The sequence below is a fragment of the Bubalus kerabau genome, chromosome 1 (assembly GCF_029407905.1).
Source record: "Bubalus kerabau isolate K-KA32 ecotype Philippines breed swamp buffalo chromosome 1, PCC_UOA_SB_1v2, whole genome shotgun sequence".
NCBI lineage: Eukaryota > Metazoa > Chordata > Mammalia > Artiodactyla > Bovidae > Bubalus > Bubalus kerabau.
In genome coordinates this window covers 158058245-158085547 of record NC_073624.1, presented here as the reverse complement: position 1 = coordinate 158085547, position 27303 = coordinate 158058245, and the positions used below count along the sequence as shown (strand labels likewise).

Genomic DNA, 27303 nt, shown 5'->3' with positions numbered 1-27303 from the left:
GCTGTTTCCAGAGTTCTCCTTTCCCCCAAAGTGCCCGGAAGAACACAGGTACACCCACCTTCCGGGCAAACCCGTGATGGGTCCCTGTGCTACTGGGCACAGACACTTGAGAGGACAAAGGATTTCCAGGGTACAGAGTGGCCCAGGAGTGGGGCAGGGGCCGAGCCAGAGTCTGCCGGGGGCACCAAAGGCAGGAGCACAGGAGAACGCTTCACATCCAGGCTTGGGGAGGCCTCAGAAACTAGGAAACGCTACCAGAATAAGCTAGGTGTTGGGGGATGAGAGAACAACTCTACTTCATCCTGAACTGTGCCAGTGAGGCCACCAGAGGCCAGAAGCACCCTCAAGGTCAGTGTTTCTGGCCAGTCCAAAAGCTGAGGTTTGGGGAGGAGTCAGAAGTCAGGAAGGCTGGGTTGTCAGCACCTCGCTGCGTGATCCTAAGGAACGCACAGACCCTCTCAGGCCTCGGTTTGCTGGCAGGGAAAGAGGAGTCATGACTGACGCCCTGTCTTTCCTCCAGGGCTGTGGTCAGGAGCAGAAGGGGACACTGTGGAGACTGTGGCCGCAAAATGGGTTGATCACAGCCCAGCCAATGCTCCACTCCTGCCGTCAGTAATCAGTCACACTAATTACTGTTCTGAGGAGTTCTTAGGAGTCGACCCCGTCAAGGGGTCAGGAGCCTTCTGAAGCAGGACAGGACGCACAGCCCCCTAGCTCATCTCCAGGGTGTGCCATCTGAGCACTGTGCAACACGCTTGTGTGTCCTTGAACCCATCCCCTGTGATCCACGGGATCAGCTGTTCTCCCCACTCTACAGATCAGCGGACTGAGGCTCAGGCAGAGGAAGTCACCCGCTCACAGCAACCACTGCGGGGAGGGGCAGACACTCAGATGGTGCCCCTCCTGTGTATCCTGGTGGGTGCAGCCCAAGGCTGAACCAGAGTGTTGGGGAGAAGATGAAACTCTTCAAAAGGCCCAAACTGGGACTTCCCTGGTGGTCCAGTGGTTAAAAGCCCCACCTGCCACTGCAGAGGATGTGGGTTTGATCCCTGGTGAGGGAACTAAGATCCCACATGTCACAGGGCAACTAAGACCCAACATAGCCAAATAAATTAAAGAAAAAAAAAGGGGGGGCCCCCAAACCAGGCAGCCACGGTCTCCAGTGCCCTGAGTCAATGAGAAACTCCTCCTGCTTCTTCTGAGTCACACCCTTTACCGTGTTCAGCAGGCGATGGGGGAAGAAGCATAGATACACAAGGCCCTGGAGAGATGGCACAGGGCTGCCAGTTCAAACCACCCAGACCTTGGATAGGCTCCCCTAGTAGCCCAAGGCCCGGAGAGGCAGGCTGGGCCCCTGGCCCAGGGAGGCTGTATCAGGAGTGTAGAGAGTGGGGCCCAGCATCTCGAGGGGCAGCAGGCTCTTTCCTGCCCCTCACCGGGTGGGCAGGGGCCAGGAGGCAGCTTTTAGGACCAGCAGAAGAACACTGTCCATCCAGCCGTGCTGAGTGCTGGCTAGGAGGGAGGTGCTCACGCTCCCAGGGGCCTGCTGGGGACCGAAGGGCGAAGGAAGGGTGGTGGTTCTTGTGGGGATGGGTGGGATGGTGAGGGGTCCTGCCAGCATCACTGATTATGTTTGCCTGGCCTGTGTGGTGGGCAAAGATGCTCAAAGAGGCAAGAGAGGCTGACGTACAATCTGCGCCCTTCCCAACTGGGCACCTGTTTCTCCCTCCAGGAGAGGGGATCAGTGGCCGAGCTGTGTGTAAGAGCTGCATCCTGCCCTCTCTGGGGGCCTCACCATGCCACCACCTGCTCAGGGAGGAGGGTGCCAGAGAGGAGAGGCCCCCACCCTGGCTTTTGTCTGCCCAGAAACCACAGCAAAACGCCCCCGACGCGGGTGCCCAGCAAACATCTGCCACAGCTGGAGCGGGAAGCGGCCTATTCATCGAGGCTGGAACAAACAGAAATGAATTTCCAGATTGCTCCATTCTTCTCCCAGGCCCCTAGTTACCGCTTCTTGTGCGGGGGGGCACCGGGCATCTGGAACCTCATTTGCACGCCAAGCACGAGGCCCAGCGGATCACAGCGATGGAGGGGCTGCTCGGCTGCCAGCACAAAGGATGGCTGCAGATGGTGCCGCCTGCTGCCTGCCCTGCCCACGGCTGCCCCTCCTGGCCCGTGCTCCTCCTGGGGGGCCACTGAGCCATGGGAGGGGCTGGGGGCACCTCGGGGGGCCTTCGGAGCTTTCCTCCAATGTCACAAGCCACTCCCCCATTTGGTCAAGGACGGCCCTTGTCTTCCTATTGCTAGCAGAGTGGTTTTCCGTAGAGAGAATAAAGGGAGTGGTGTAGAGGGGCCTGGGATGCTGTGAGCAGATGTGATGTGGGTATTAGGCGGCCCCGACACAACACAGATGCCAGGACAGCCGCATTCCTACAACCAAGAGGGAAAGGACCTGGAGCGAGGGAGGCACCACCCGTCACCCCCTTGGCCTGAGGGGCCAGCTGGCAGAGGCCACGCGGGCAGACGCAGACTGGAGAGACACAGGGTAGGCTCTCATCATGGTGCAAGCCAACACAAGCCGTTCCGAGGCAAATGCTGGTTAGTGATAACACATGGGGATTTGCAGCCACAAAACCAGAGACTCAGGAGGACAGACCGACAGAGACAAGCAGGGGATTATACAAGGACAGAAAGACAGCCTGGCAGGGTGAATGTCTGGGTGTGCGTCTGTGGGTAGGCCTGATCTGGGCTGTCTGTACACGGCTGAGCTGAGCATGCCTCTCTGATGAGGTGGCACCAATGTGTACAATACTCCCAGGAGAGCGGAGGAGACGGGACAATGGTGAGCAGGCTGTGGACGTGATGACTAAGTGTCCTGGCTCTGGGGTTCCACAGACCCGGCTTGAACTGTGCCCTGACGCTCTCTAGCTGGGAGATTTCACACTGGCTGCTTTACTGCTTGGAGCTCAGTTTCCCCATCTGTGAAATGGATTTTTATAGGAGCCACCCACCTCAGAGAGTGGACGTAAGCTGTAAATCAGTGCTGTTAGTCAACCAAAAGAGAGGGAGGGTCGGCGGAACATCCAAGCAGAAGCCAAAAGAGAAGGAGGGTTGGTGGAGGCCCAAATGACCCGTAATGATCCTGGGGCTCACAACAGCCCCAGGAAAACCACCGCTCGATCGCACGCCTCTGGGTAGCTGGTGAGGTATGGACTCCACGATCATCCCAGCTCGCTCTCTACCGCCCATGTGAGACCTTGAGCAAGTCACCTACGTTCCCGTGCCTCAGCTCCCTCATTTCTAAATGGCGGTAGCGGTAATTCTACTCCCTGTCTCACAAACCAGCTGTCAGGATGCTGGCCAGGTGCTGAGTTACCACCATGCAGTGAAGGAACAGCATCGGGCACAGCGCAGGTGTTCTACGTGTGTTTGCCACAAAGATGATCAGTACTATTGACCTTGGTAGGTAGATAAGCAACCAACAGGATGGGCTTTGTGTCTCTGTCCACCTCTGACCATACAGCAGCAGCCCCAGGGGGTCAGTGGAAGAGAAAGGGGATTCCAGCTGGGGAGAAGACAGACAGGTTGCCTTCTCACACTCCCACTGCCTGATGTGCCTCTGCCGCTTATCCAGCAAGCCACAAGGGACACTAGGGTTCCATGGGCTTAAAAAACTAAGTCATCTGCCAGCAGCACGTGTCTTACAGTCGAGGCCACAGCACGGCGTGACTGGTGCTGTGTTTTCCTTTCCCAGTGGTACATCAAACAGTGGTGTGTGTGACAAAGGGGGCTGGCTGTCTCCTATTCCTGGGACCCAGGAGATGTGTCTAGGGGCCCCTGCACCAGAGGGTGCTATGGTGAGGTGGCACAGACGTCTATGGAAGAGAAGTGGAAATGAATGTGGGGTCTGAGAATCACAAAGGACACAGGAAGCAGATCTGAGGAGGGGCACTGGGGGAGAGCTCAGTTCCTGATATTTGCTCCCCAAGAGCTCCCTGGCTCCTGCCCCTACAGCTGGCAGCCACCACAGTGTCCCTTAGAGATAAGTAAAAGGCAACCAGATGTAGAAATGAGGGGAGGTCTGGAGCGAAGCTCTGGGGCATCTTAGTCCAGGCCTGTCCGAGATGTGGCCTGCCTGGAATCAGTGATAGGCTCTGTGTTTGCCTCTGACTGCAGCTCCTGGCAGAAGAGATGCCCAGGCTGGGCTGGTCCGATGAACTAGTGTGGGGCTGCCAGTCTTACCTGAGAGAGGCGGCAGAAGGAAGGGGCTGCATGGCTGGATCTGGGAACTGTCGGGCCTCCAGGTAGGGAGGGTGGAGCTGTAATCTCCAGACCAGCAGAGTAATCGGCAGACAATGAGTCACTTGCGGGTGGAGGGGAGGCAGAGGCTGGGGTCTGGGAGTCAGAGCATCAAAGGGGCAGATGAGCTTGCCTAGGCACATGCAAAAAAACTGCCCCTTGCCAGGCAGGGCTTGGGCTTAAAAAGGAGCCAGAAACCATAGACACTCATGTGGCCACACACACACACACACACACACACACACACACATACACACACACACAGACACACACACACACACACAGACACACACACACACAAAAGGCGTTTGTTCCCTATGAAGGCAAGCAGAGGGATATTCAGACAGTGAGAGGCCAGGATATTCAGTCCTGGTGAGGTCTGGGAATGGGCAAGGGATGGGAGCAGCTGTGGGGGGGTGCAGGGAGGATGAAAGGCCGTCTGGGGAGGAGGGTGCAGAGACCTGGATATGCGGGCCAAGCAGGAGAATTATCAAATGTGCTGCAGCCTGGGGAAGCTACATGCAAAATGAAACAAAGGCGTATTAAGTATCAAAGAGCATCTTAGCGGCTAAAAGGCTGCTGGAGAACAGAGGAACTCTGAGTGTGTGAGTGTGTGAGAAGGAGGGCTTCTGAGACTCAAGGATGAGGCTGGGCTCGGGGTGCCCAGGAGGCATATCTGCCAGGCAGCAGCCCCTCAAATTGTGCTTTTGGAGGGGGCTGGAGAGGAAGAGTCAGAGTGTGGCAGAAAGGGCCCCTGGGAATATGCAAATGGAGTTCACTGTTCAATGAAATATACTAATGATACATTTTCAAAACGTTTCCATACATTAGCTTACTACATCCACACAAGACCCTCTGAAGTGGCAGCAGGAGCTCAGTGGTCCCTCTCCCAGCAGGGAAGCCTGGCCATGGGCCATGCCTGGTGAGTCAGGGCAGAAGAACCAGTCCTCCATGCTGGGCTCCTCCCCACCTCTCCTCCTTTCCTCCCTGCCACAACTGAGTTCCTGTTTCCGGATCCACTCGAATTCCCCAGGATCACCTCAAGCCACCTCGGGAAGACGGGCACGCCACCCCGCCCCACCCTTGGGTCACTGCAGCCTGATTATCTTTGCAGTCTGCCGCCTCTGCTTCTTGCCTGTTCCAATCACCTTCTGCAGCGCCGTCCTTTCTCTCCCGAATGATGACAAGTGCGTTCTATCATTAATCTTAGTCTCCAGTCCCACCTCCTGCCAACCCACACGCTACAAGGAGGCCGGAGGAATTTTTCCACAAATGTATGCTGTTCACCTCTTTCCAGTCTGTGTCCCTAGAGGCTGCACAGGGCCTGGGAGACGGCAGAGGCCCAGAAAACATGCGATTTCACTAAGAGTCAGGCTACCCGGGGAAAGTTGGGGGGCGGGGTGTTCTACAGAGAGAGCGTGAACCCCGAGGGCCAGGATGGGATTCCAGGGGTTTGCTTCTGCAACCCTGGCACCCAGCACAGGCTACGAAGCCAACACACCACTAACAGATTAAAATGTACTGCATCTACATTACCCAGTGCGCAGAAGGCAGGCGAGACCGTTAGACACTGGACACACCGCATCTGAGACCCAGTCGATCAGGCTCATACACGTGACCTGGCATCCTATAGCTTTTCAGCCTGCCAGCAGCTCCCCATTCCTCAGGGTCAGGGACCCAGTTCCAGGAGCACCAGCCCTGAATGCAATCTGATTCACCATGTGTCCGGGTTGCTGATGTCATCAAACAAAACCTACCACCAAGTCAAGTGACACCTGATTGTGACATGCACACCCCATCAACCGACCACTCCAAAATAGGGAGCTAAAGGTAAGCAGATGACAGAAACAACACCCTTTCGTTAATGCAGAAGAGCCAGCTGTGGGCACTGGTGTTCATGTTGAAGCACCCGTCACACCCAGGATGACAAAGGGACTTCCTAGAGCATCTCACCCCGGGCTCCCTGGAGATGCTGCTGCCGCTCCTCCTTCTGCCTCCTAGGCCCAGGCCACACCCTCCTACCCTCTGACCTTCTTTTATCTCCCAAAACATGGGTCCTTCCTGGGGCCACTGCCCAAGGAAGCTTGAGAGGGTGAAAACCAGCGAGGACTCCTGCCTGTGCCTGGGGACCGGGGTTCTTCTACTCTGCAGATCCGGGCAGAGAAAAGGAAGAACAGTGAGAGCCCGAGAGGGATGGGTGAAGGGGGCTGCTGAGATGATGATGATGGCTTGGCCTCTCCATCTCATCTGTAAACTGGGGAGTCAATAAGAGGAAGCTCTCCTCACAGGTCTGGTGTGAGGAGCCCTAAGATGAAGGAAGGGCCTGAGATTTAAACCACATGTGCAAGATGGCAAGTCTTCTGCTAGAGTCTCAGCTGGAAACTGGAAGCTGTGAAGTGCTTTCTCTTGCTTTTAGAAGGCAGAGTGGCTAAGAGCACAGACTCCAGCCAGGCCTGCTGGGTTCAAATCCCAGCTCAGCCACTTAGCAGTTGTGCGACCATGGGCAAGTTACTTAACCTCTCTGCGCTCTTGTTCCCCTTTTGGTAAAGTGGGGATGATAAATATCACCTACCTCCGAAGCCATCATGAGGATTAAACAAGCTGGTGCATATAAAATGCTAGCGTGATGCTGAGCACGCTTCCCCAGTGGCTCAGTGGTAAAGAATCCACCTGCAACGCAGGAGCCACAGGAGACGAGGGTTCATCCCTGGGTTAGGAAGATCCCCTAGAGGAGGGTGTGGCAACCCATTCCAGTACTCCTGCCTGGAGAATCCCATGGACAGAGGAGCCTGGCGGGCTACAGTCTATAGGGTCGCAAAGATTTGGACACGGCTGAAGCAACTTATGACACACGCATGCACATGATGCTGAGCATATAGGAAGGACTGTAAGAATAAACTGTTACTGTTTCTGTTGTTATTAAGAGGTTTCTTTGTCTCCCCATCTACATACTGTAGCTCAAATAAAATACAATTTCTTTCACCCATCTCCAGGAGGAGCACAAAGAAGGCTTATATGCCCTGGACCCAGTCTTACACCACTTTCTGCACACTGGGTGTGCTCTGGGTGGTGCTGTTCCTTAGCACCCATGGGAACCACATCCAGTGGTTTTCTCTGCCATTCTGAATTCGGCAGACCAGGGGCCCCATGGAATTACGTCCCAGCAGCCACACACTCTGACTCAGCTGAGGCCATGCAGTGCAGGGGGCTAATCTGGGTGGGCTCTTGCCTGCAAAGTGCCTGGATGGAGGGCAGACCCTCACCCCTCCTCAGTCCCTATGTCCCTGTGTGTCCAGCAAGAGGCGGGACGGGAGCCAAGTTCAGGATTCCTGCTCTGATCCGTGACCCCTGAGAAGAAAGCTGTCCCCGGAATTGTCTGCCTGTCCTCCTCTGTGGGCCCACCATCGCTGGGTGCCCCAGAAATAGAGAAAGGCCTCCTCCCTGCCAGTTCTCTTGGACCATCTCCTCCCAGGAAACGGCACAGGATACATGTGACCACAGAACGTCAGGGCTGGGGGTCGCGACTCAGGGCTGGGGGCTGTGGCTGTCTGACCCAGCGGGCAGCTGGGGCCACATGTGTATCTGTGAAATGGGGCGAGAGCACCGCACTACAGATGGGGAGGACCTAATGGGCTCACAGAGTGGCATACGAACAGGCCTCTTGCTTTCCTAGCCGACTGGTGCCCTCTGCCTCACTGCAGCCTCACGATGCCCAGCGAGGGGCTGGCCAAGGATGAGGCATCCGTGTTCTATGGAGCCAAAATTGAGGCCCAAGAGGTGATCCAAGCAGCGCCTCCACTGCTGGTCTTGGATGCTTTCCCTTTCACCCCCACAAGTCAGTGATGTCACCAACTGAGAGAAGGTACATCCCTGGGAGATGCCTCCCACCCACCTCCCACTCCCAAGATTCGGCACCACCCCAGTGCACTGTCCCTGGTCTGCTACCAGCTTCCTGTGTGACCTCGGGTAACTTCCTTCCCTCTCTGGGCCTTATGTAAAAGAAAGGTGAGAGCCTGTGCTTTCTGAAATCTGTTCCCCATGAAGCAGCCCTGTCCCCAGAGGACCCCTCCTAATCCCCTCCTCTTGGTCCTGCAAACGCCAGTGTACAACAGGATCCAGGTGTGACAGGGCCCGGGGACGTGGGTGGGCAGGCAGGTGGGCGGGAAGGACTCAACCTCAGCAACTGGGACTACTGACAGGTGAGAACCTCCCCGTGGTTACAGGAAATGTCATTCCCTGGGGGCTTGTAAGTTGAACTTGGGTGTCCCTGATAGCTGACCCCTAGAACATAAAACCAGAGATGTTTTCCTTGAGGGAAACCCTGCTCTCCTGCAAAATGGCTGCATCATCACGCTGGCACCGGCAGCAGCAGCAGCTCACTGTCCTGAGTTTCAACTGCTTCTGGCATTTCTAGATCATTCCCACACTTTGCGGCCAGCTCTGTCATCTCCCATCACTGTGGGAAAGAAAGTCAAAACAAGAAAGGATCGACGACTGGCCCTTTGGCTGTGAGTGACCCTGTTCCTCTCCAGCTCTTCCTGGCTGCCCCTCACCCACCCACACTCGGGCCCCACGTGCAGGGAGATTGACCAGGGGGGTCGTACCCGGTCCCAGGATTTGCAGAGAGGCCTGTGGCCCAGCCCACCCAGCCCTGCCTGCTTCCCCGGGCAGATCCTGCCACCTGCAGTCCTGTGGTCCAGGCAGGCAGGAGAGGGCCTCTGGGCTGTCCCTCCCTCGGGAAGTCTCCACCAATGTTCCCACCCCCTCTCCCCATGGGCTGCCTGGGGTGGCAGGAGCCAGGCGTCTCCAAGCCTGTGAACTCACCCTGGGAACTGAACTCTGGGGGATCTGGAGCTGCGGACAGCTGATTCCCAAACCAGTTCTGCTGTCTGTCAACCCCATGGCGGAGGATGCTCTGGGACCCAAGAGAAGTCAGACAGGTTGAGCCTGTCCGTGAACTTTAGGAAAATCCCATCCCAGAAAATTCCTTGTCCACCTCACACTATCCTCTGGGCCTTGTGAATAACTCAGATTCAACTGGAAAGATGCCCGAAACAAGCTCAAGCTGGGGTTGGGGGTTTCATCAGAAAGACAATGCGCCTTTCTTCTCGGGGGTGCCCTGCAGACATACTGGCCTGAGGGATGGGCCTGGACAGGGAAACAGCCAAAGAAGCATTGCTATTTGCCGAGAACAGCTGGTAGGGCCCTGCCACCATGTACAGAACCCCGTAGGAGCACTGGCTCACACACCTTTGCCCCCCTTGGACTTTTATAAGCCACCTGATGGCCGGGAAGTCACAGCTCCCATCTTAGAGATAAGGGGTCACCGAGAAGCTAGCTAACCTGGCTTGGACACACCTGAGTTTGTGGCAGGCCAGGACCTGGGATATTTGCTGGTGGTGGGCTGAGTGTGGAGATCTAGACCATCTCAGTTGAAAATTATGCAGTGTTAGTAGCAAAGCAAGTTGTTCTGAGGAGGGTAGGTGCCCTGAGCCACCTCCACAACGGACCGAGGCCAGGAGGCCTCTGTGCATTTGACCCCAGATTCCAGGAGAACCTAAGTTTCAAAAGGACAGACCTCTCTGGCTACCCAAGCATGGACCAGAATATCCATGGGGGCTGGGGAGTGGTGTGAGCTGGGAGCCAAGAGTCTCCCCACCTCCATCTCATTCTGAAGTAGCCCTAGAGCAGGATGGAGGAGATCCAGAGGCCCAGGGTGGGGAGGATGGTCTGCCCAAGCCACCAGCCCCGGGGTGACACACCCAGTGCATTTGCAAGACAAGACGGGAGCCACACCCACCTGCTTACTGGCAGAGACCACGCCCCTCATTCCTACTGGCCACCTGGACAGCTGTCCTCTACTCCATGGACAGTTTCTCCTGGGGTTAAACACTGCTGCCTGCTGCTCCCCACTCAGGGAGCCCGAGGGTATGAAGAGGATACAGGAATCAACTTCTTCCCTGGGCACTTTACTTTCCTGAGGCCTCCCAGCTGTGCACTCCGTTTGGCTGCGTCCTCCTGCTCCCAGTTTAAGAAGGAGAGGCTGATGTGGGGCCAGGCCTTGGCCAATCAGACCCCCGAGACCAAACACACAGCCTTCCACCTTTGTAGAGGGCCAGAAGGCCATGAGTCTGAGCGCTCTCTCCATCTGCTCCGGCCCGCTTGTCTAATCTCAGGCCCTTGGCTCTTCCCATGGGATCCAGGAACCAGCCACAGACCCAAGGACCCTCAGATGGCAGTTTCCTTCCACCCAGTCTGGGCTCATAAAGCCAGGGTCGACCGCCTTGTTTCAGAGCCTCAGGGTTTCTATAAAGAAACCACCTGGAAAACCTCCCAGCCCTGAAGAGTGGCCACGGGGACCTCTGGTGTGGTGGCAGAGGGGCAGGACAGAGATTCGGGGGCAGGCGGCACTTTGCTGGTGATCTTTGATCACTGGGAGTCGGGTTCAGGTCACTCACTGCTCTTTCAGAAAGAGCAGATTCTGGAAAAAGCTCCTCACCAGACCTCCAGCTCTCCTGCCTCCAACTATTTGGACCCCACCCCACTCCCTTCTTCCCCTGAATGAGTTACATGGTTGACCTCAAAGGATCTCAAGTTCCTGGTGCAAGAAATGCAGACAGTGGTCCCTACCTGCCACTCCCAGCTCCAGGCTTGTGAGGGGGAGGCCCAAGCACTGGGCAGATGGCTTAGAGGGGGGACAGGCTGCTCCGGCTATAGTCACTCTGGACATCAGCTCAAGGGTACCTGACCTGGCCCCATAGGTGGCATTTGGTGGCACAGTCAGATGCTACTTCCTGACCCCGCACTATGGGAGATGACAACCTTCCAGTGGGTTCCCTATCCAGAACTGTGTGGCAGGGTTTTCTCTTATACCCTTATCCATCAAGGGCAGCCAACTGCCTGCACATTTCAAAGTGTCTATGTCTTAGCTTCCTAATTGGCCACTCCACTCTTTTTGTGAGAACCCCTGAGTGTGGGTATTTGCTGGAACCCCGGAAACCACCCATGCCTGGCTATCACGACCCCCTCCAGGTGCTTAGCAGGGGTTGGCAGTGGATGACCCAACTGCCCCCAAACACCGAACTGGCTTCCATTTGTTCCACGGGGCTCTCCGTCTAAAAGGCAGGGGTTCCTGATGTATTTTGGAGACTATCTGCCATTCTTATAGCACGCTGTCCGCTTGTTTTATTTATGTGTAGGTACACACCATTCGAAGAAAACCTGACATAGAGACAGAATTTATAGAACACTTTGGGGGAAGCGAGGCAGGAAACGAGAGAGGAGTTTTCTCCTTGCAGAAGCTCCTTTATGTGATGAAATGATTCTCTGTGAGGTTTCTTTAAATATCCAGCTGCCTCGTTGCAATGAAAATAAGATTCATTTATAAGAATTCCATTTACATCGAGCACTTCCTGGCTGCACCTGTCACTCGGAGTGTAGCACACACCTGGTGATGTCTAGGTAAGTGTGGCCTGGATGGTGAGGTCCCATGGCAGGACTGAAGCACCGGGGTTTCCAGGCCAGCGGCTCCTGGTCCTGCCTGTGCATCAGAAGCATCTGGAAGGCTTGTTCAAACCCAGAGTGTTGGGTCTCACTCTTAGTGGGGTTTCTCATTCAGTGGGTCTGGGGTAGAATTTAAGAATTTGCATTTCTAACCAGTTCTCAAGTGATGCTGAGGCTGCTGGGCTGGGGACCCCAGTTTGAGAACCACTGCTCTAGCTAGCCTGATGGTTAAGCTCAGTTGCCATTTTCTGCATGAGCAGGGCCTGGGTGGGGGGAGGGCATTCCTCCCGCTCCCCTTCACACAAGCTCTCCAGCCAGGAGGACTGAGTGACTGACAGATGGCCTCTGACTATGCTGCTGATTCCCCCTGATCGTTGTGTTCAAGGCTCTGGAGGTTTGACCCTGGACTCTCTTCCAGGCATCAGGCCAGGAGAAAGAAAACTGGGCAGAGGTGGGTGGGCCTGGGTTTGACCTACTGTGTGAACTGTGTGCTCCTGGGCAACACCCTAGCAGATGTGTGCGTACCTCAGCTTCCTCACCTGCATGTCAACCTGTCTCACCCAGCTGTTCTGAGGTGTGACCGGCCAATCTAGGTCATATATGCTTGGCCACATGGCATGCGGGATCTTAGTTCCCTGACAAGGGATTAAACCTGCACATCCTGCAGCCGGAGCTCGGAGTCTTAAACTAGACTGCCAGGGAAGCCCAATAGGGCAACCTTGACAGTGGCTTCCGTGGACCGAGAACTTGATTCAGACCGGGCGCTGTCCTGGCCGCTTTGCACACACCATCTCACTCAGGGTGACACTTTAAGAGGTAACTACTGATACAGCTGCCTCCTCATAAAGGTCTCCCCTCCACCACTCACAGGCATGTTATCTGTGCGGCCCTGAGACCTCCCTGCCTGTGGGCTTGCCTCCTGGGGGCCATCAGGACTGAGCTGACTCCTGCAGGGCTCAGCATCACTATGACTCCCCGGAAACAGTCCTCAGGGCAGCTCCAAGTAGGCAGGCGGGGGCTGACAGCAGCCTGGGCCATCTGCAGTTCAGGCCGGCTCCCTGCTTCTCTCCCAGAGCAGCTGGGGGAGGGAGTCGTCATTTGTTTAGGCCTCTGCAGTGTTTAATCACCACGCAGTGCTGCCTGCTTCCCTCCTCCCTGCTCCAGCGCCTGCTCTCTCCCTGCAGGAAACGGCACTCTGCCTTCTGCCTCTGAGGGAAGCCATGAAAAAATGAACACAGCACCCAGAGAGAAGGAGACAGGGAGCAGGGAGGGGTGTCAGAGCCAGATGACCAGCTGGAGAAGACAAGCTGGTCCCAGCAGAGCAGGCTCTTGTTGGGCGAGCTGAGGGGGCTCCGACGGGCCCTCCACGGGGTCTTGGATGGCCATTGGTCTCAGGGTTCAGAGCAAATTCATCTGCCTCTGAGCGAGCCGGAATGCAGAGCCCGGGCCTTCCTGCAGCTTTCGGAGAATCTGAGGACAGTAGTCTCTGCCTTTGCCCTGCAGAGGACCAGGTCATGCAGGGACATGCCTTCGGGAAGGTCAAGTCCAGGACAGGCAGAAACTTGACACATTATTCTTCTCCATCCATTTTCCCAACAATCCCATGATGGCAGTATCACTATCCCTATTTTCCAGGAGGAAACTGGCACTCAAGAGAGGTTGAACCTGCCCAACAACAACCAGCCAGAACAATCGAGTGAGATCTACTTATTTTTAATTAATAAAATGACTTTCATTTACTTAAATAATGCACACATAGTCTCCTTAGAAAGCTAACATTTCAGATAGAGGGATTAGGACCCACATCTGTCGGCCTTCGACTCCACAGTTTTGCTATTACATCTGATGGTTCCACCTCACTGTTAGCACTTACCCACCCTCCCTTCTTTACTTTTCAATGGTAGTTTTTGAAGAAGTAGTGTGTGCATGTGATTAAAAATATACAGAAGTAGAATCAAGATATGTTCTAAAAAACGCAGTCTCAACTCCCCAGTCTTGTAGCTCAGTTCCTCCCACCGGGGAAATCGTGCTCGTGGCTTTGGTTTTCCTTCCAGAATTGTTCCGTCAATGACATGTATCATGGTCTTTACACCATCTGCCTGGAAGTCTCCTGCTCTGGATATTCACATGGTTCAGCCCTCACCGGCTTATTCAGGGAGGGCTTCCCTGACCTCTCCAGCTTGTAGGTGGCAATACCTACACCACCACCTGACTCTATTAGCCTCCCCTGCTCAATCCTTCTCCACGGCACTTACTGCCTTCTACTTTTTTATTTCATGTCTCATCTGATACCCCACTCCCTGCCCTGGAGCAAAAGGTCTTCCTTTTTTTTGTTGCTGTATTCACTGCCACACCCCCGGTGCCTGGAACAATACCTGACGCACAGGTGATGATCAACGTCACCAGGAGCACCTTCACAGGTCGGGCCTGGGTCTGCAGGGGCGACCCCACCTCGACCCAGAGGGTGGCATGTCATACATGCTGAGCTCAGCCTCCTTTTTAAGAATACAAGTTTCAGCTCAAACTGATCGTTGTTCCTGGAAGACAGGAATATGTTTTTTCTACTCCTTGTTTCAACCAAGGACTCAGCCTGGTCTGGGCACATAGAGCCCAGAATGGCTGGACTGGAAACTTGACCCCTACCTCACACCACAGACCAAAAAAAAAAATTAGTAAAATAATACATTGTCTGGAGATGGTATATGGAAGAAACCCCTTCCATGAAAATGAAATATCTCCATGACTCTGGGACTAAGGAAGACTCTCAAAGGGGACACAACAATCACTAACCACAAGGGGAAGTTGAGAATTTTTCAACATTAAAGTGAAGAACTTCTGGTATACCTCTCAAGACAAGCGAAAAGGCTATCACAGGGGAGGGGAGCGTCTGCACGAGACAGAAGGCAGAGTGCATGGTGAGTCCTAGATTAAAGGGCTCTGGGGATTCAGGCTCCCCAAGACTGCCTGCAGCCACCCGGGAAGGCTTCTCAGAAGAGGCAGAAGGTGACTCCATCTCACTCATCACCCAGCTCCAGCCACTTCGTCCTCCTCCATGAAAAGCCAGAGAATTAAGACAGACGGAAGAGCCCTAGCCCCCTCCTCCTTGCCCCACTCGGAGATAACCAAGCAAGAAAAAACAAACGAGAGAGCCTTGGAGCCTGGCAGGGCCTTGAGAAGCTGGGCTTGACAGGGCAACAGCATTTAGCAAAGCTCACATCATCCATCACTGGGGCCCAGTCATTGAGATACTGGGCATTTGATTAAACTAATATGGGCGGCTGGGGCGAGGCATGGCTGGGCGCTTCCTACCCTCGCCTACAAATGAGACCGTCACACACAATCCGATTACCTTGACTGCCACATTTATCTCGGGAGAGGGGCCATCCATCACTCCTCAGCAGCTGGCTCTGCACGTCCTTCTGCAGGAGGGGAGTGAAGCATGCCCCAAGTTTCAGCAGGCAGTGCTCACTCGGTCATTCATTCCATCATGCTCTCGGCAAGCACCGCCCCAGATGCCCAGTCTGGGCTAGGTCGTGGGATGGGCACTAGGGTTCCGAGGAGACACAGTCCTTGGCCTGGAGGGGCCCACGGAGGGTGTGTGAGGAGGTATGTGAGCTGGCAACCAAGGAGAGCTCAGTGCGTCCCACACCTGGGGCCCAGGTTTGCAGCCCAGCTCCCACTCCACCAGCTGGGACCCTGAGTATGACCCGTCACTGATCTAGTCCTCAACTTCACACCCGCGAAAGGGAATGGCAACACAGGGCAGCCTGTCCAACAGAACTCCTGCAGTGATGGAAATGTTCCATCTCCGCGCTGCCCAGAAGAGGGGCCACAGGCCACGCATGGCTATTAAGCGTTTGGAACAAGGCTGCTGTCCTGAGGAGTGGAGTTTTACACTGCATTTAATGTTACTTCATTAAATTTGAGTGTGACCGGCCACATGGGGCTCTGGCTCCTGTGTAGGACATCGCAGATACAGCAGTAGCTGCTTTTTCAGGGTTGTGGTGAAGGGTCAAACCAGGCAGCCTTCAAATGCCCAGCCCTAAGCTCTGCATGTGACACATGCTCACTGGAGGCTGGACCCCTCCTTCTGAGGCCAAGGATAACAGTAGTGGTTATCTGATAACATGGTCACCACTACCGCCGAGTTGTCCAGCAGGGCGGACACTCTCGTTTTAAAGAAAAAGAAGCAAAACTCAGAGGTTAGGATGACACAAACCGTGATGTGGCAGACATAGCTTGAGTCCAGGCTGTTGTGGGTTTGAACTCCCTGGCTCCCCACTGAACACCTGGTTAACCAGCGGACACGCAGCAGGAGCAAAGGCCCGGGGACAGGGCGTGTGAGGGCACATCAGCTGGGTAGGCAGAGACCACCACAGTGTGCAGACCAGCTTGCCCTCTGGACTGGACCCTTCAATGCCAGTGCCAAGGTGGGTGCCAGGTACACAGGGGCGCCCAGAGTCGCCCCAGCCCCTCCCAGTGCAGGGCAGCACCGGGACAGCTGACAGAACTTTGGGTTCTAAGTATACCAACCCCAGGGACTTCCCTGCAGGGCCAGTGGTTAAGGCTGTGCCTAAAAGCAGGGGGCACAGGTTCGATCCCTGGTCGGGGAACTAAGATCCTGCATGTTGTGAGGCATGACCAAAAAAAACAAAAGATTTTTAAATATACCAACTGTTGATGGGGCCCCCTCCTGAGACTCTGAAAGAGGACAACCACACAGGGGGCTTCCATGACACTGCAGGGGGCCTCCATGACACCTGGACCGGGGGGAGCCTGGGGACCTTGGGCTGCCTTCTGCTTTATAGGATGTCAGTTTGCACAGACTGGAAGGCTGGCACACATGGGCTCAAGCCAGCTTCACCAGGAACCTGAGCGCTGAGAGTCACGCGTCCTCAGTGGGGGCCTGGCCATCCCTGGCAGGGCTGAAGTGGGGATGAGGGGCGCTCGTGAGTGTGCGAGCAGAACTCAGCACCTGCAAGTGTCGGCACTGGGACCTGTTCAACACCGGCATTGCACGAGCTCTCAGAGCGGGTCAGAGACGGGGTGAGTTGCCCCCTAGCCTGCATCCTGTAGGTCTGGGAAGGCTGGAGAGACGGCTTTCAGACACAAGCGCTCCAGTAGGGACCTGAAGACCTCGCCCTTCACTGGTAGTCTGTGTGACCTGGTGCCAGCCACATCACACCTCCATCAAAAATGAGAATAAAATCACCAGCATGCCCTAATCCTTCTGTAAGGATCAGATAGAACATGCAAAAACACTTCTAACCTGGATTTGGACAAATCTGATAGAATCTAAGCATGTCAGTGGACAAGCTTTCTCGGTAACTTCAGAGCAGCCTGACCCTGGAGAGAAATCACCTCCCTAAGGGAAGACAAGCCCCCCTGCCCGCCTCCGCCCCACAGAAACAGCTGGAGCTCAGGAGTCCAGTCTCCAGACATTCAAGAGATGGCCTGCTGGCAGAGGACTCGTCATAAAACCAGAGGCTGGAAAGGGGCAGGCCCGGGTCACTGGAGGCCTGCTTTGTGAGCTCCTCCCGGAACCTGCCACGGGGGTGGCTGGCAGGCTCCCAGGAGTGGGCTGCCCTGGCTCACTGGGCCAGGCACAGGGGCTCCCAGCTGGCCTGGGTGTCTGGGGAAGATACAGGGGACACGCTACAGCTGTAGGAGGGAGTAGGCTGCTCTGGATAGAAGGCAGGAGGCTCCTGGCAGGAGAGCACCACTGGGCTGGGAGATGGGGAGAGAAGCCCATCTGGCTCCAGGTGGGAGCCAGGCCAGGAGAAGAGCCTAGAGGGATGAAGTGACCTGGAAGAGGCAGAGGTGAGACGGGGCTGGGGAGAGGGGAAATCAGGGGACTTGAGGAAGCCTCCCCTGAACACCCTCTCCCACCAGACTCACTCATCTCTGCTGGCCCAGTCGAAGGCATACTTAGCCACTCACACATTAGTATAAAGGGAGTTTGTAACAAACGGTACCAAGATGAGCAAGGAGCAATAATTAAAGGAAAAATAACGAGGTGGGGGAAGGTGGCGGGCAGCTCGCCCTACCAGGCAACCTCCACAAAGGCAAGGAAGACACCAGTGGAGACCTTCTGCTGCCAGGACCACTGGCATTTCCCCCCACCCACACCCCTCCCCAAAATGCCAAAATGCCAACACTCTTTTGTTGCCACTTAAACCAATTTGGGGGTAATTCTGCAGGCAATTGTCTTCCTATTTACAATGCGGCTCAGTGATTGCATGGAGGCTGCCGGTTCAGGCTGTAATTGTATGGTAATCACTTCTGTTTATGATCGATGCGGAAATCACTATTGTTTTCCAGCAGGCTTGTTAAATCAAAAAAGTGCAGGGGTTGGGAGGGAGGGTTTATTTCTGTGAGTTGGAGCCCCGGGAAAATGAAATTAAGCAGAGCAACTCATTGTCGGGGGGAGGCGGCTCTGACGGCAAAGACACCCTCACCAGCTCAGAACTAAGAGACACAGAGGGACACAGCGATGCAGGGACAGTGAGAGAGATGTGGACGGTGTGGATGGAGAGACAGGGAGGCAGGCAGGGACGCCGAGGGAATGGCCAAGCTCGAGACAGAGATGGTCAGATATTCGGGTGCTCCAGAGGTGCCAGACAGGTCCTACTGCCCACGTATGCAGAGATGACAAGAGAGAGGGCACCCCTTTCCACGCACCCACACTTCACCAGCCCTGCTCTCATCCATTCCTAGGGAGGTGGGGACAACCCAGGTGCCAAGTAGCAGGCCAGGCACCACCTGCCCCATCTGGGATCTGCCTGCGTTGTCCTTGCCCCTGCCCCAAGGCCGCCTACCTGCCACCTGGAAACAGGGTGGCAGATGGCACCTGGGGGGCTCAGGTGGCAAGACCAGGGCAGCGTTGTGAGTTGTGTGCTGTGAAAAACGGGGTGGGGGTGGGGAGAGCCACCCACCTGGTGGGCAGAAACCCGAACCTCTTAGAGGCTGCAGGGGTGAGCGGCAGTGCCTTCCAGGCGGCCGTGGGCACTCCATGGCACCACAGGACCCAGCCAGCCCAGGCTGGAGGCCAATGCCCCGCAGGGAGAGAGCAGGCACCAGCTGCGTGTGCAGCTCAACAAACCCCTAGGCTGCAGGCTGAGCTTGGCTGAGGGCATATGTTTATTTTCTACTACATGCTCCTCTTCCCCAGCAAAAGAGACCATCAGGCAATGTGTTGAAAATCACGACTCTGGCCAAAAGCATTAGGTGTTTGGTTTCTAAAGCCTCCAGGCTCGACGCCCCTTGCCTCTGCCAGCTCTCCTTGCGGTGCCTGGTTCTCTACACCCGTCTGAACCACTCTCTGTATTTCATGGTTCTGCCCCCGCTCCCCTCCAGGAAAGCCTGTCTGGGGTTCACCTGCCTGGACCCTCCTCTCCTGGGCCCCACGGTACTGAGTGTCACACTGCTGTGATACAGCACTGTGGTGGCCCACAGCTGGCTCGAACCAGCTCAGTGAATGAACAGTGAACGGGTGACAGGCAGGCTGGGCCCTATCATGGCTGACCTCGCAGTGCCCAGAGCAAGAATACCACTCGACGGTGTGGCTAAGAAGGCCACCCTGACCCGACGAGGTGGTTTTCTCCAACCCAGGGTGCCTCGACTCTGTTGTTGAGCCCTGCATGTTGTTCTCAAAGGCGGTGAGAGCCCTGGGATGGAGGGCAGTAAGCCTTCCCTGTACTGAACGGACAAGACCCTTCCTGTCTCTTGTAAGACCTCCTGAGCCCAGGTTCAGGCCCTGAACTTGCCCTGGCCTGGCCTTCAAACAGGCCACCTCCAAGTCGGGCTGGGCTGTGAACTGGGGTGCCCTGGCTGCCTAATTAGGGGCTCGGCAGGGCATACCAGGCAGCCGCTGGAAAAACCTTAGAAGTGGAACAATCACTCCTAATTGGACTTCCAGGATTCAGCCTAAAAAAACAGACTGCTTCTCCCCTGGGACCTCACTTCTGAAATATATACAAACAAGAGATAGTTGTTCAACATTAAAAACAAAGTTGGCTAAAATGAGAATTTAAGCTACAATGAAGTTGTCTAAGTGGAGAGGGACCCCCAAGGGCCATGAGTTAATGTGTGTGCACGCGCGCATGTGCAGACCCACACGTCCACACAGGGAAGGCTGGGTGATTAGCAGGTGGATTACCTTTTAGGGTCATGGTCTCCTCTCAGCCCCTAACCAAGCCTGGGATCCTATGGTCTGGACCCTCCACCCTTCAGGCTCTGTCAGGGAAAGGGACAGGAAGGTCTCTGGCGGGCTAAAGACTTGTACTCTGAAGGTGGGAGGCCAGAGCTGGAGCCTCAATACCATGCGACAATCCCCGCCCACCCTCAGCCCCCGTGTCTGCCCAATGTTGGCAGCAATTGTATCCCCTGTTCCAGGGGAGAGATGGTGCCACACAAGTGGAAGCATCCTTCTGGACCCTGAAGCACTCTAGAAACCAGATGTTTTTACTCCCTGCTCCCACTTGTAATCTCAGAGCCAACGTCTGACCTCTGTTTATTTAGCACCCTGGAGTCAGGACTCTGGGTGGGAAGTGTAAGGTAAGACCTTCTGGCCGGAGTGTCCCCCCTCCCCGCACGACCCCCCAGAGGGGCAGAGCGGTCCAGGTGAACCTGCAGAGCCGCTGACAGGAGGCCGAGGCTGGAGGGCATAAGCCAGGGCTGCTTGAGAAGGAGCCAGGCCAACCGAGGGAGGCGCTGGCCCGAGAGATGGGGCAGTGAGGCTTGGAGACTCAGTCTGGACTCATCCTGGTGCTAAGCATGACAGGAGTCAACCACCCGGTTTTCAGAATGGGAAAGTAGAGCCCCCGAGAGGCGAATGACTTCCCGATGGTCTCCAGACTCTACTGTGCTCGGAAACAATGACCATCTGAAAGTCTCTCTCTCTGCAGGCACCTCTGAGAACAGAGAATTCTTCTGCCATCCCTGAGACAGGCAGAAGGAAGCTGTAGATAGCCAGGGCTGATTTCACCAGGAAACCACGAGACACCTTTCCTGAAGGTCTGGGAGGGTCCAGTCAGCTACCGGAGGATGGGAAGTGACTTCTGGGGTAGGCTCCACAAGCCTTCCCAGGCCCCTCCTCCAGTCCCCAAGTGGTGCAGGGAGAGGGCTGCGGAGCCTGATGCCCTCATCCGTGTCTGGGGAGGAAGAACATCCCTAGAGCCTTGGATTGGGCCCCCTCTCGGAACACTGTGTCTTCCCTTTGGTTTGAGTGGGCTAAGGGCGTGCCTGCATGGGAGAAGGGGCAGGAAAGGTCCAGATGCAGTGCCTGCCTTTGTCCTGGTCCCCAGGCCGATTGGGCGACCGCCCCCCTACCCCAGCATAATGATAACAACATTCATGAAACGCATCCCCTGTGCCAGGCACATGGATGTGGGGGTGCTCACAGCCACCTGGAGGTCACTGCTGTGACCACCCTGTTTCCGTGGAGGCTGAGGCATCTCAAAGCTTCAGTAACTCGCCTGAGTTCACACAACTGGTAAGTGGAGGGGCTGGCCGCACAGCCTCTCCCTGCCACTGCCCACCATGGTGGGCACCTGCCTGCCCCAAAGGGAACAGGACTTGCTAATTCTTACACACATATGCCATGCAGCTCCCAAGGTGCCCCTCCCACATCACAGACACTCTCAACATCCTCCAAGTTCACAAATCTACACAAACCCACAAGAACACCATCATATACACTCATCCAATAGGTTGGACACATGCCTGTCCAACCTCATGGTACATGATGTATGTACGCAGATGCAAAACCCAAGTAAGATTCTCCAGCATTCCATCTTATACTCTCCTACAACAGGCACACTCCCACTTCACAGACGGCCCTGCACGCCTGGTGCCTTCCAGAACTGCCATCATCATTTGAGGACTTTAAGCTCCCAGAGGGCAGGAAGCCCCTGTCTCTCTTCACATGCCCCACAGTGCCCAACCGAAAGCCAGCTCTTCAGTTGTTCGTTTATTCATTCAAAACATACTAATGTGTAGTTTTTGCCTACTTGGATGCAGAAGATACAAACTTGAATGAGCTATAGCCACAAACTGGAGGGGCTTCCCCCATGGCGCAGTGGCAAAGAATCTGCCTGCTAACGCAGGGGAGGTGGGTTCAATCCTTGAGTTTAGGGAAGATCCCCTGGAGTAGGAAATTGCAACCCACTCTAATATTCTTGCCTGGAGAATTGCATGGACAGAGAAGCCTGGCAAGTTCCAGTCCATGGGGTCACATAGAGTCAGACACGACTGAGCGCACATGCGCTTCATGAACTTGAAGAAACAAAACATTCCCGTGCAAACCTCACAGTGAATCCAGAGAGGGCACAGGCGTGCGCACACGTGTGGAGGGCATGAGTGCAGTGCCTTGGCAGGACGCCTGCTCCAGGACTCCTATAAAGTAAGGGGGCCCACATTTTACAGAAGAGGCAACTCAGTGGCTAAGGGGAATCACAAGCTCCTGACCACCTGGGCAGGGTGCCAGCAAGGCTTCAGGTAACAGGTGTTTAAGGTCAGGGAGGCATCTGGGGAACCCAGCCTGTGGGTGGCCAGACCCATCCCAGGAAGCACCCCCACGTTCATCAGGAAGCCACAACCTGAGAGGAAACCTCCATGGCGGGGCTGTAACCCGAGGACAAAGATCTTATCCAGGTCATCAAACGTATTTCTCAGAGAAGGTATAACACCACACAAAGCTTTGAGAGGATTATCGGCCCCAGACGGGACTGATGCTGGGAGGCTTAATTCCAGGGAGGTGGGTGGGCTGTGGGGACTGCTCCCAGGGTGCAGGGTGGGGTCAGGAGGGTGGATGGGTGGTGATGATCCCTCTTCTGCTCAGTGGCACCTTGGGGCAGGGGCATTCAGAGAGTGGAGGACCCATTTCTGTTTCAAGGATCAAAGTGGCCTGGACAGCAGGAGCCAGGGCCTATGCTCAAAATATGAAGCCACCACTTGGTCCTTGCTCGCTTTCCTGTCCTGATGCTGACCTCTGAGTGCCCCGCTCCATGGGCTGGGCTGTCTCCCTGGGGCAGAAGTCATTAGAGACCCAGTGGTAAGGCTGCCCTGGGTCCAATAAGGTGGGGGGTGGGGGGTTGCCTCTGCTTTGGGTGCTACTGCCCTGAGCCCCCTCAGGACGGTGGTGTCTGTCCTCCGCTGACCCAGGGCCTTCCAAAACTGCCCAGGAACTTTGGGGACCTGATGCTGGCTAATGAAAAGCAGATGAGGGCTGAAGCCAGCAAACGGTGAGGGAGCCCTGTGGCGAGGACCAAGGAGAAGGTGGAGGGAAGAGTGGGGAAGCACGTGGGCACACTTGGGCTCTGATGGAGGATTATGAGGAGGGGAAGCAGGAGGGTGTGTCCCCAGAGGAACGGGCCCAGCAAAGCACAAGGAAACCTATGATGGAGCAGCAGGGCAGCTGATGCCTACTCTGGGCTGAGCAGGTCCCAGTGCTGTGTTCCAAGCTGCAGCTAGAATATACTCTTTAATCTTTCCACGACCTGATGAGATGGGTGCTATTCCCCCATTTTACAGATGAGGAAACTGAGGCTTAGAGGGGGTTAGAGGAACTTGTGTGGAACAAACAGGAGAGAAGGGGGAGAGATGCTGGTGAACAAGGATGTCAGGGCCCGGGTGCGAGGGGTAGCCTCTGAGGCGTGAGGGCCTCCAGTCCCTAATAGCAGGGAGCCATGGGAGGACCATGCCCTCCCCACCCGGAACGCCTCTCCATACCCACTCCTCTGGGAATACCCAGCCCTCACCTCCTCCAAAAATTCTCCCCAAGGAGACACATCCCTCAGAAGCCATGTGACCTGGCCCTGCAGCCCCAGGTGCATGAGGTCTGATCCCCAAGACTGTGGCTGCCTCAGACTCCGAGGCTGGGCCTGATGCTGTCCAGCCTTCCAGAGTCCAGCACCCAGCCGCCAGCTGTTGTCAAGCCCTAAGGTGTGAGACAAATCAGCTCACTGGCTCCTGGGACCTCCCCCATCTCCGAGGATTTCTTTTCACTGAGTGTCCTTCCAGGAGCCCTCCGGACAGCTGGAAGCTGGGCCTGGACCCGCGGGCCTTACCCTGCCAGTCCACCTCCGCCGGGCTGCTGGCCCCCGAGGCCACGTCCACACAATGCAGCTCACAGACCCTCTGCCTGGCAGATGCACTTCACACAGGCTGGGGGCTCACGGATCCCAACAAACTATCCATGGACCTCAGAAGGGAGGCATTCTTGGACAAGCCGCCTAGAGGAGTCCAAAATGTAGCGTACAGTTCCTTTCCCAAGAGAGACATGAAAGTGGGCACCTATGTTGGGCTCCCCCCGCCCACCCTGCCCTTGCTCCAGGGCTAGGACACAGACAGCTGCCTGCAGGGCAGCCCAGGACTTCTCAGGACAGAATGAGTGCAGGCACACTGGCATCCCTGGGGCTCCCCTGTTCTTCGCAGGTTCCCGTTACAGTGGCCACACAGGAGAGGGGCAGGAGCCCCTGGACAGCCCGCCCTCCGCTCTGCATGGCTAGGTCTCGGGTCACAACACACAGTTCAAGGAGCGCCTTACAGACAAGGGAACTGAGGCCTGAGGTGTGGTGCGACCCAGGCTCTTGGGCTGGAGAACTCAAGAGAAACCCTAAGCCCAGTTCCTCTGGAAGCTGATCACATGCCTCGAGGGTATTAAGTCAAAACCTGATGGTAATAAGAGTTGCCACTCACTGAGCAATTATTATGTGCCAGACACTAACCGCCCGAAGCCCCTTCTCATCTACTCCCTGCCGCAACCCTGCGGGCACAGGCAGCTCTGTTTTATTAATTTAGGAGACAGAGACTTGGAGAAGTTAAGTGACTTGCCCAAAGTCACCCAGTAAATGACAGATGTGGGTTTCATAATTACTCCCCTGACGCTGTCTTGGGAAGGACGCTGGGAGGCCTCGCTGAAGAGCCCGGGGTGGGGGCGTGGTGAAACAGGGAAGTCCTGCAGGGCCCGGTGATTCACAGAAAGAACAGTGGGGAAAGTCCAGGGCCCTGTGCATGGAGGGAGGGCTGGCAGCTCCCAGCAGGAGGCAGGCTGAGGCCCTGGGACCCAGCATGGAGGGAGGGCTGGAAGCTCCTAGCAGGAGGCAGGCAGAGACTGTGGGACCCAGCCTCCCTATAGATCCACAATGACAGAGCTACGAGGCCCCTTAGACACCCTCCAGCACTGTCCAACAGAAGCTTCTGTGATGATGGAAATGCTCAGCCACTGCTGCCCAATCTGGTAGCCACCAGCCCCATGGGGCTACAGAGAACTTGAATATGACTTGTGTGATTGAGGGTCTGAACACTGAATTTCACTTAATTTTATCCAACATACACTTAAATAGCCACCTGTGGCTAGTGGCCTTTCTATCAGACAGCCAGTGATTCTTCCTACAGGCGGGATCCTCGAGAAGGATGAGGGCTCCCGCACATCACAGGGTCACCTAGGGAAGCCAGAGCTGGCCTGAGAGCTTGGAACTCTCCTTTTTTTTCCTGGGTGACTGCCTTCACTGCGACCCACCTAAGCCTGGGCTGGTCATTTAAGAGACATATATTGAGTACCCAGCACTGATACACGTCATGGATGGCCTGTCTACAGTGTACAAGCTAGTGGGGATGACGGGGGCTCCCCTGGTGGCTCCATGGGTAAAGAATCTGCCTGCAGTGCAGGAGACCTGGGTTTGATCCCTGGGTTGGGAAGATCCCCTGGAGAAGGAAATGGCAACCCACTCCAGTGTTCTTGCCTGGAAAATTCTACGGACAGAGGAGCCTGGCAGGATATAGTCCGTGAGGTCACAAAGTCGGACATGACCAAGCAACAAACACACTTTCCAGTGTGGATGACACCTGGTGGACAAGGGTCCAAGATGAACAAAGAAATGAAATAAACCACCAGCAGACAGGTCCTGTGTGTGTGTGTGTGCTGGGGGCAGGGACTAGGGAAGGCTTGCTGGCTGGTGACTCTTAAGGTGGGCCTGGAAGCCGCAGGGTGGAGAGGAGATGGTAGAAGGAAGGGCTCTCCCCTGGGCTTTTCTGCCCTCCCCTCTGAAACGTGGCCCCCCATTTTCCACAGCCTCCCTCCCACACATAGGGTCTGAACCAGATGCTGCTAAGGCTTCCGTGCACAGCTATGAATCTGCTAAACAGATCACACTCTCGAGAGGTGGACCGGGTGCCTATAAATCACCAGCTGCCTCAGGCTCTGCCCGGAGGGGGCACTGAGAGGGTGTGAGGCCAAAATCCCGCCAGTTTAGACGTTGTCCCCTGTCACCTGTCCCCTCCAGTCCCAGCCCCAGGGAACCGCCCACAGAGATTTAAACCCTCCCAGGGCGTGGCTGTAACCCCCGAGGGACTAGGGGCAGATTCCACAAACAAGGTTCTCTTTTTTTTTCCACGAAAGAGCAGAGGGGAGGCCTGGACAAGTTCCACCAAGTTCCCAGAGCTCCTCAGAAGAGCTGGCTGCCCTGGCCCCCCACTATGGGCGACCGCAGAACAGGAACCCTGCAACACGACAGGCTTTCCATTGCGTCAGCAGAGGCAGGGACATTCCCGCAGCAGAGCTCCAACCTCGCAGGGCTCTCCCACTTCCCTGCACAGATTCCTGCCTCAAGCCAGCAGCATCCCTGCTCCCGGAAGCCTTTGGGAGTCCCACAGGTCTCCCTGGCTCCTCCCTAGCTCTCCCCTCCCCTGGGGATCAGACCTGTGCTCCTGGGATAAGATCTGTTTCAGCAACGACTCCACTTCCTGTACTCGCCTCTGTTGCTTCACCTGGAGGAACCACCTCCCTACGCGTCCCAGCTGATATTCATTTCCTTTCTCACCCAAGACACCAAATTCTACCCATTTCCAAATTCAAGGACCGCCTGGGAAGTTTCAGGCTATCCCAGTCCCGAAGCCACCACTTTCCCTTCCTCCTTCTCCAGCTCCTGAAGCGTGGAACACAAGACTATTCATTCAGTTTTCCTCATCCCGGCATCTCTTACTATCACCTGCTGTACCATCAGATGCTGGGGGTAGGTAGCACCCACAGGCAGGACCAAGCCTTCTTCACTCTCCTGTCCATTCTAGCTCAAGACTCCAGTAGTTTAACTCTTGGATTGGAGTCTACCATTTAGAGCTGAGACACAGGGCAATATTCTCAGTACAGAGATGAGAACACAGGCCCCCAGAGGGGAATTGACTTGCCAAAGGTCACACTAATTTGGCACCAGATCCTAGATGTTATCACTTGAACGCTAGGCCCTGGAGCCATGCTGCCACCAATGGTATGGGAATTATCTGAACCAAAGCCAGATCACAGAGGCTGGGATGTACCCCAGAGCTACCGAATCTTCAGGGCGACTGGGGAGTCGCAACTTCAGGGAATGTGGGTGTCCTGACCAAAGTCCTGACCTTCATTCACCAAATATGCACGAAGAACTGACTTCAGCCCCAGTCCAGGAACTCGGAGGGCCTGCCTTTGCCCCAAGGGGTAGTCGGAGAACTAAAAAGGATCTCGGG

At 55.7% G+C, this 27303-nt stretch overlaps 1 protein-coding gene across 4 annotated transcripts in view; it reads right to left on the bottom strand.

The window, feature by feature from the left end:
• ZMIZ1 (zinc finger MIZ-type containing 1) overlaps positions 1-27303 on the bottom strand; it is a 151035-nt gene that overhangs the window by 37616 nt on the left and 86116 nt on the right. The window contains exon 2 of one of the 4 annotated variants that reach the window (XM_055537392.1): positions 4243-4395. The exons of the other annotated variants lie outside the window; for them this stretch is intronic. The gene's annotated coding sequence lies outside the window, so the exon portion shown is untranslated. The remainder of the gene's footprint in view (positions 1-4242; positions 4396-27303) is intronic. 4 annotated transcript variants of the gene reach the window in all.